The following is a 10,000-nucleotide window of genomic DNA, read 5'->3' on the forward strand; positions in this document are numbered from 1 at the left end:
TGTGGAGTTATCTGCTTTTGCTATAAAACAAACTTTTAATATGTAAAAAAAAAACATACTTTCAATTAACTTTAATTTTGTAAATTACCTGTATTTGTTTAAGTTATTATTACTTAATCAAAACAACCCAACTGCAGTTTGATTGATATTACTTGGAATGCGTAATAAAAAAACCTTATCGGTTTTTGCAAATGAACTCTTCATATATATATATATATATAGGCCTATACATTTTATTTCAGCTAGTTTTCATTAATTTTAAGAATGTACTAAAGTTACTAAAATTAAAACTTGAAATTAAAAATGACAAAACAACAAAATTACTAAAACTTAAAATGAAAATAGAAAATATTAAACTAGTTCAAAACATGAATAAAAACTATAATAGTATCTCAATGATACAATACTGGCATATAAATGAGTAAATAAAGTGAGTGAATAGATTTGTCTTGATGTGCTCAGCTTTGTTTTATCAGATTGTCCTTTTGAGTGGAATCTGTATGGTTTCTGTGGGTCTTAAAATAGTTTTAAGTTTTAATTCACCCTTTGTCCTTACACTAAAAGGCTTTAAAATGTCTTAAATCAGAGCAGAAGTCTTAAATTCATAGTCATAGCAATAAATTGTGCATGCATTGCGAAAGTTAATGTCTTCCTCAGTGTTTTTGTTTTTCAATACAAATATTAGGGCTGCATGATTGACAAAAATCATAATTGTCGATTATTCCCTTGAAATTGTAATTGCAATTATTAATTACGATTACCACAATGTACATTGAATGATGTTTATACCATTGTTTGAAGCAACTGCATGCCATATTTTTATATGAAAACTTTTATTGCTTTTCTATAGTATTAAGCCTGAAATGTCCACTAAAAGGCTCTTAAATCAGAGCAGAAGTCTTAAATTCATAGTCATAGCAATAAATTGTGCATGCATTGCGAAATATTAGGGCTGCACGATTGACAAAAATCATAACTGTCGATTATTCCCTTGAAATTGTAGTTGCAATTATTAATTACGATTACCACAATGTACATTGAATGATGTTTATACCATTGTTTGAAGCAACTGCATGCCATATTTTTATATGAAAACTTTTATTGCTTTTCTATAGTATTAAGCCTGAAATGTCAACCATACATTGGATTGGTTTCTTATTTAAATAAAAAAAAAATTGCATGATATTATAATGTTATACTAAAACTAAAATGTAAACAATGCAAAAACCTTTAAGATAACCTGTAGAAAGAGAAAAAACACATCTTAAGCACACAGAATAACAAAGGTGACGATTAATTGCCCCTTTGAACGATTATGTAATTGTGGCATCCGTAATTGTAATCACGATTAGAAATTTGATTAATTGTGCAGCCCTAACAAATATCTCAACATCCTTAAATCAAGGTACTTTCATTTACTTGAGATGCAAATTTCTTGAAAATGTGAACAGAGTTGAGTTTATGCTTTAAACAAGAACAACTATCTGTCATTGGGGAATGAAAACTTGTTTTCCCTTTGAATTAGGTGGATTTGTATCCGTGTCTCATAAAACATGACTACTTATTTTCTGTCTTTTTGCTTCTCAAGTAAGTATGTCTTGATTTAAGTATCTTTAGTCATTTGCACTGGAAAAAGACAAAACACTGAAGAAGAAGTTCACTTTTTTTGCTGGCTCATCTGAAGGTACAGCAGAAATTACTTCCATATTGGAGTGTTTGGGATCAGAGCTGATGTAAAAAGTAATGGAGATCTGTTGGAAGTTGTATTTTTAAACTTTAAAGTATTGCTAATGAAAGACATTGTGCTTCCTAGACATTTACATTTAGAGAACATATTGACGTATTGTGCTTCTTTCAATTTATTCTGTAATGTTTCTTTACTTGGTCTTAAAAAGGTCTTTAAAAATTCTTAAATTTACCGTCATCAGACCTGCAGAAACCCAGATAAAATTGTTTAAATGTCCTTATTTAGAAGCAACAAAGATCTGGAAAAATCAGGGAAATTGACCGCTCAAAAAATCTGGGAAGCCTGAGGATAATAACCTTCATATTTGTATTCATAAATCATGTTTTTGTTTTGTTTTTCCAGGACATGGGTGTTGATAACTCGGTCATTCCTCCAGGCTCCTACGTCAAAGTCTCCGGCAACCTCCGCTCTTTTCAGGTCAGAACTTGTGTAACCCATGTAAATTAATGGAAATGAAAGTGCTCTTACATGTGTAAGCTGAAGTCCAGAAAGTGTGGACGTTGGCGTTGTTACACTATTTAATTATTAAAATATAATTTCCTGTGCATTCTGCAGTTTGATAAATGATAGATTCTTTTTTTTAGTTCATGCAGTGAAGATCAGCATTTATATTCCTCTGCGTTTATCGCAGTATGTTGTTCGGTTTCTGCTGGAAGAGTGTTAGTGAAGGCCGCAGGTTCATAACTCCCTTCTACACTATTTAAGAGTGTTTCGTGAAATAGAGTAACCCTACTTCCCCATTAGTCTCTATGCATCATGGCCCCCTGAACATCTTCAGTAATATATACACTACCGGTCAAAAGTTTGGGATCAGAATGATTTTTAATGTTTTTTACAGGAGTTTCTTCTGCTCATTAAGGCTGCATTTATTTGATCACAAATACAGGAAAAAATTTTATATTGTGAAATATTATTATGATGTAAAATAACGTTTTTCTATTTTAATATACATTAAAATGACACTTTATACTGGAGTAATGATGATGGAAATTCAGCTTTGCATCACAGAAATAAATTATATTTTAAAGGATATTAAAATAGAAACCATTATTTTATATTGTAATAACATTTTGCAAGATTACTGTTTTTTTTCTGTATTTTTGATCAAATAAATGCAGCCTTGATGAGCATAAGAGACTTCTTTAAAAAACATTACAAGCCAAACTTTTGACCGGTAGTGTATGTGTGTATGAGTATATAAAACACCAGTATGGCCCTCGCTCATGTGTTTTTCCTCTTTCTTCAATGCGGTTTCTCCTTCACAATGTATTGAACTGATTGTTTGGTCTCATTGCAGAATAACCGGTCTTTGGTTGCGTTCAGCGTGCGAGTGCTGGAGGATATGAATGAAGTCACTTCACACATGCTGGAGGTTGTGAACGCTCATGTGCAGCAGAGCAAACCACAGAACACGGTGAGGCTAGCCTGTCCTTCTCCCTCGACACTTCTGATTTTCACTCGCTCATGCTGTAGCTCACAGCTAGTCATTTATGACATCTTTAGTCATACATGACGGGGATGGTTACTCATGAAACCGATACAGGGTTCCTGCGGGTCCTTAATGTCTTGAAATGCACAGCTCAGAATTTAAGCCCATAAATAAAGTCTTAAATATCTGAAATATTTGAGATGTTGAATGGAAGATTTGCATAAATCATATATAATATAATATGGGACAGTATAATAATTAGGGTTCTATAAAATCCATTTTATGTCTTCCCAAATTCTGTGTTTTCCATTTTTAATTTTTCTGGATTCAGTTTTAAAAATCAAAAAAAATATCTAATCATTTCAATTCATAACATTTTAACAATATTAGTGTCCTATGAAATGACTGTATTATTGTTGTTACTACACTGTGAAGTCCATTCTACTGTACAGTTCTGTCATTAACTTTTATTTTGATGTGCTATCGAGTTTCTGTGTGTCGTTTTTTGAAATTGAGATTTAGGCCTATATATCATCTGTAAGCTGAATAAATAAGCTTTCCATTGATGTATGGTTTGTTAGGATAGGACAATATTTGGCTGAGATACAACAAGTGTTGTCAAAAGACCCGGTACTTCGTTACCAAGTCGGTACTAAAAAAATGAAAACGTTACGGGTACCAGGTTTTTTTAAGTACTGGTGGTACCGAGTACCCGGTCAACCCGGTTCTTGATGCGCTATCCGAAAGGTGAGCAGATGCGCTCTCTTCACAAAAGCACTGAAGACGGCGACATCAAAACGAGGAAACACACCAAACTAACAAATCACTTTAAAGACACCCAGATCAAATGAAAGAGTTCAAGCAGTCAAGTTTCATTTAAATTTTAAATATTGGTGTTTGCCATACATTGATTTATTTGTGGCGGCCTGCCTAGGGGTGTGCGATATTGACAAAAAATTATATCTCAATATTTTATGTCAAAGTCGAAACCCGGTACGGGTGTTTTTATAACACTGTATTTCTGAAGGAAACCGACTGCTTTCCGACAGAAAATTATGGATGTAATTTTCATTTCATCTTGCCTGTAATGCCTGATAAAGCAGCGTTTGTGAGCTGAGCGCTTCTTTGTGGACAGCTGTTACCGGGGAAACCGCTATCTCTCCTGCTCTACAAGCGCCTCCTGCTGGCAGAGAATGAATTTGCATATATATGCCGCCACAAATAGAGTGCAAGTCTGTGGGAAACACCGCTTCTGTTATGAATATTATTAAATATTTTAATTTGAATGTCGGATTGAAATGAATGCTGTTATTAGAGTAGCTAATCGTTAGCATAAGCGCGGCTAATGCTAATATAATGAGCATTAGAATGAAGTTTCTTTATTAACTATTTAAAGCTCCTATAACTTTTATAATGGTAAAAAAACAGGAGGACATGATGACGCCTTTAAAGTTGTCCAAATGAAGTTCTTAGCGATGCATATTACTAATCAAAAATTAAGTTTTTATATATTTACGGTAGGAAATTTACAAAATATCTTCATGGAACATGATCTTTACTTAATATCCTAATGATTTTTGGCATAAAAGAAAAATGGATAATTTTGACCCATACAATGTATTTTTGGCTGTTGCTACAAATATACCCCAGCGACTTAAGACTGCTTTTGTGCTCCAGGGTCACATTTATTCTTCCAAAATCATAGGGCCCTAAATAATAACAAAATTCAATTTTGGAATATAATATTGAAACCCATAGGGGAAAGCAGCAACATATTGACCTGGCCAATATATCTCTCACTATTTCATTGTGTTTCATTACTGTTTTGTCTGTTGTGGCTGTGTTTAATAATCAATGCTCTTTCATTTATAGATGGGAGGAGGCGGAGGAATGAACCTGATGCCTAGCATGAGCAGCATGGGCTCCACAGGAAGCTATTCTGGCGCTAGTATGATGCTAGTCAATGGTTTGAGTGCCAACCAGAACCAAGTGAGTCAAAAATGCTTCATTGTACAAGAGTTGAACGGAGCATAATTTGTGTGTGTGTACACTGTGTTCAAAAGTTTGGGATCGGTTAGGTTTTTAATGTTTTTAAAGAAGTTTCTTGTGCTCATCAAGGCTGTATTTATTTGACCTTTGATCAAAAATACAGAAAAAAAAACTGTAATCTTGTGAAATATTATTGCAATTTAAAATATATTGGTTTTCTATTGTAATATATTTTAAAATGTAATTTATTTCTGTGATGCGCAGCTGTATTTTCAGCATCATTACTCCAGTCTTCAGTGTCACATGATCTTCAGAAATCATTCTAATATCCTGATTTATTGTTAATGTTGGAAACAGTTGATGTTGTTTTGGAGTCTGTGTTTTTTTTTGTTTTTTTTAAGGATTATTTGATGAATAAACTAAAAAGAACAGCATTTATTTAAAATAGAAATCTTTTGTAACAATTTTTTGGGAAGTAATTAATACTTTTATTCAGCAAGGATGTGTTAACTTGATAAAAAGTGATAGTAAAGACTTAAATTGTTTGAAAGGATTTCTAAATGCTGTTCTTTTTAGCCTTTTATTCATCAAAGAATCCTGTAGAAAGTATCACAGGTTCCAGAAAAGTACTGCGCAGCAGAACTGCTTCCAACAGCATTGTGTGTGTGTGTGTGTGTGTGTGTGTGTGTGTATACAGATGTGGTCAGAATTTTATATACAGTTTGCAGTATCTGTAAAATGTTAATTATTTCACCAAAATAAGAGCGATCATAAAAATGCATGTTATTTTTGATTTAGTACTGACCTGAATAAGATATTTCACATAAAAGACGTTTACATATAGTCCACAAGAGAATATCATAGTTGAATGTATAAAAATGACCCCATGCAAAAGTTTACATACGCTTTGTTGTTACCTTTATGATCCACAGCAGTTTTTTTTTTTGTTTGTTTGTTTAGTGATAGTTGTTCATGAGTCCCTTGTTTGTCCTGAACAGTTAAACTGTTCACAAAGTTAAAGCTCCCACAAATGGTCTTTGGTTTTCCAGCATCTTTTGTGTATTTGAACCCTTTCCAACCTGATCAAGAGTTGTCATGAGCCTCAAGGCATCAGCATGCAAGACCTGAAGCAGAAGCTGAGCAGCATGAGCGTCACAGTCATCAGGTACAGACCTCTCCTCCTGGGACACGTCTCTATACAGAAAGGGCTATTGTAGTGGACCTTAATCCAGAAAGGGATCTGACGTTTCGCTTCCTCTTTCTGAGTTTCAGTTTCTCTTCTTTTAAGCCAAATGAATTTTGAGAATAGCACAACCTTTATTTCCCTGAAGAGGCTTCCTCTATTCTGTCATAGTTAGGTTCACGAGAGATTTTGCATGAACTTGAGCTAAGTTCTCATCATATTTGCGACTCAGTGGTTTGTTTCCTAATCTGAGGCTGACTCTGTTCTTGCGTAGAAATGGTATTTCAGGATCCTTCTGCTTTTAGTTCTGTCTTTAACAAAGTTCATAGTTTTGCATTTAATTTAATTTTTATCTTATATACTAGTTTTAAATTGACTTCAGTTTAGGTTTTGTTAGTTTTGAAGCAATGAATTCGTAAATTACAGTTTTGTTTTTCTTTAATGCACATTTTTTAGTTTTTTTTGTTAATTCTAGTTAACCTTCATATTGTGTTTCGGTCATTTTGACACAGAGAGGATTTACATTTTCCTGAAAATGCAGGTTAATGTTATTGCAATGGACTAAAACTTTACTGACTTTGCTCACACAGGGTTTAAAAAAATAAATTAATTAATTAAAAGATCATTTTTGATGCACTTGTGGTGTTCCCGCTCAAAAATGACCAGCCTACAAAAAAATTGCTTCTGAACTTCTTAAAAATGTTGGATTCAATCTTTTTATAAGCTTGGTTTCTTTCAATTAGCACAGGTTTTGTATTTCTCTTTTTTTTTATATAGGCCTCATTCACCTGAGCTTTTGCATCTCAGTTTTTGAGTGAACATTGCCAAAATTATCCACAAATAATGTTTTTTTTTTTTTTAAGAAATACAAAACCTGTGCTGACCAAAAGAAAACAAGCTGACAAAAATATCAATTTCCAGGATTTGGTGATAACATAATGAGAGATTTACAAACACAAGCTTTCAGCACAACATAAAGGTTAAATAACCACTTGAAGAACAGCACGTAGTTTTTTTATGTCTAAAATAAGCTAAACCTTTTGAATATAAAGTCATCTTTAAACCACAACAGATGTACGTGCGCATCAGGAAGGCGTCTTTATTTAAAAAACTGACCACAAATAGCTCTTCAGTGCAGTTCTTGGAGGTACAGCATCTAAAACAGTCCAGCTCGACTCTCAGAACTTGATGTTCTGTTCTACCTTTAGCTGCACACAGATTGTAGCAGTTAAAATATCCATCTCAGTAGATAATAATGCTGAGGAAAACGGCAACAATTGTTTCTCTCATTTAAATCATAATGGCATTCTTGAAAGTAATGCCTTTTTCTCAATTCATTTATTACTAAGCCAGCTGTCTGGCTGTTATTTTAGTTTAGGACCCCTTAAGCAGAAACAACATGATAAAAAAAATTCAACAGTGTACATAAATGTGCGAAAAAAGCGCACAGTGTTTACCGCTTCTGAATTCTAACATAGTGAGGAGAATGAGATGAGTGTCAGCAGCAGATAAGATCGCTAAACCGATGATAAAGTGTCACCCGCATGAGAAAACCACCAGATTAAGTGATTATTAAGATGAATCCGCTATTGCTGTCCAATCACATGTACGGTATTATAGTATGATTTCTCATAACTGCACGTCTCATTGCTTACAGACAGCTTTCAAACGCAAGTGACATTCTGTTCATGTAAAGATTTTTTAGTAAATCTAAAGTCACAAAAAGTGATAAAACGGTGAAGTTAGGACTGGGCGATATAGCTAAAAAAATGTATCACGATATAATGTTTCATATCGTTCGGTATCGATAATTATTGAAACATTTTTATAACCTTTCTTAATAAACAGAGAGCAGTATAAATTTTTTTTTTAATTTAACCACTGTATTTTTAATTTACCCAATTTATTAAGACAAACAACAACTTATTTTAGTCTTAAAGGGCACAATGAGCAAAATAATGCACCTCATTAAACGGTTTATGCAATGCAATGAAAACAACGGCTGTCTATAAAAAAGTACATAACGTCTAAACTAATATGTATAAATCTAATATGATTTCGTAAATTGCATAAACAATAATGAACCAAACAGCATCAAGTATTTATGCATAGCTTAATACAAATAGCCCAAGCGCCGATCACACGATTGCATTCAAAAACATATGAGACGCAGTGGAATGAAATAAAACCCCCACAAATTCTCGAGACAGGTTTTCTAAAAGTTGAACCTCTTTTAACTTTACTTGATGATCTATTCATCTCTTGTGCGAGACGCGAGTGCAACAGTCATAGTTGTGCGTCTCAAGAATGCGCCGAATATGCGTTGTGTATGAATGGCTTGGCTTGGGTTTTAACCGAAACAATATCTTCTCCGCATTGAGCTTCTATATTTCTCTGATGTTTTGAATGGACAATGCAGCAGCGGCGCATCTTGTGGTTTCAACTGGATATAGACAAACAAAAACATTAAAATGCAGTAACATCATCCTCACCGCATCTCGTGCGCCGCTGATAAGGCTCCCAGACGCACACATAAAATTCAAATATACAGTTTTGGTATCGTGCGATATATCGAACATTTTTTTCTATCGTTATCGATGATTGTGTACCGTCGATAAATATCGATACCGTTTTATCGCCTAGGCCTAGGTGAAGCAGCATCTACTCGTCCTGAGCTAATAACCTACATTACAATTCAAGTTTAGAGTCTTTTCTGCTCACCAAGGCTGCACTTATTTAATCAGAAATACAGTGAAAACAGTAATATTGTGAAATATTACAATTTGAAATAACTTTTCTGTTGTAATATAATGTAATTGATTTTCAGCATCATTACTCCAGTCTTCAGTGTCACATGATCCTTCAGAAATCATTATCATATGATATGAGCTCCAATTATAATTGATGATAATTGAGCTGCAATTATTAATAATGGTTCTTATTAAAGATTTTTTGTAGGGCTGCACGATATTGGAAAAAACTCACATTGCGATATTTTGTTTTTCTGCAATATATATTGCAATATGGAAAAAAAAAAAATCACCAGATGACTTGAATAGACTTATTTGGAAAAAAAATCAATGATTGGGGTGATTTTTGTTGGTAAATAAAAAAAAAAATCACCAGATGACTTGAATAGCTCTATTTGGAAAAAAAATCAATGATTGGGGTGATTTTTGTTGGTAAATAAATCAGAATAGAAAATAAACAAATGACAAGCATAGATAAATATAATAGAAAAAAAAGATACAAATTAAATAAACAGTGCTTTATATTTTTCAGGTAAGTCTAGCAGTATTCAGGTACAGAAATTGAATAATCAAATGTAAAATAACACTGCATAGTCTTCACTGTATAAATTAAATCTAATAAATCTGTGTTAAAGCTACAAAAGTGATTTTTCTCACTGTGTTTTCTTGTTTGATTAACATTCATGACAGAAAGCAGGAACATTAAACTGCTGTGAACCAATATACTGTTACACATCCATTTTCTTTCTCAATTGTTTACCTTCACCTAAACCATAAGCAACTGTGTTTACAAGGATACTTGCAGAGACATGCCTTTTGATATAATTTCGCGCGTATGTGTCACTTCAGGCACAAATAGACGTGGAAGTGACCGGAATTCGGTGTTCACGTGCATCTGCGTG

General features: G+C 33.4%; 1 pseudogene; it reads left to right on the forward strand.

The window, feature by feature from the left end:
- The window catches only part of LOC107725273 (replication protein A 32 kDa subunit-like), a 17,891-nt pseudogene that overhangs the window by 6,854 nt on the left and 1,037 nt on the right, over positions 1–10,000 (forward strand).

Source organism: Sinocyclocheilus rhinocerous, unplaced genomic scaffold (genome assembly GCF_001515625.1).
Source record: "Sinocyclocheilus rhinocerous isolate Xijiao unplaced genomic scaffold, SAMN03320098_v1.1 scaffold967, whole genome shotgun sequence".
Lineage (NCBI taxonomy): Eukaryota > Metazoa > Chordata > Actinopteri > Cypriniformes > Cyprinidae > Sinocyclocheilus > Sinocyclocheilus rhinocerous.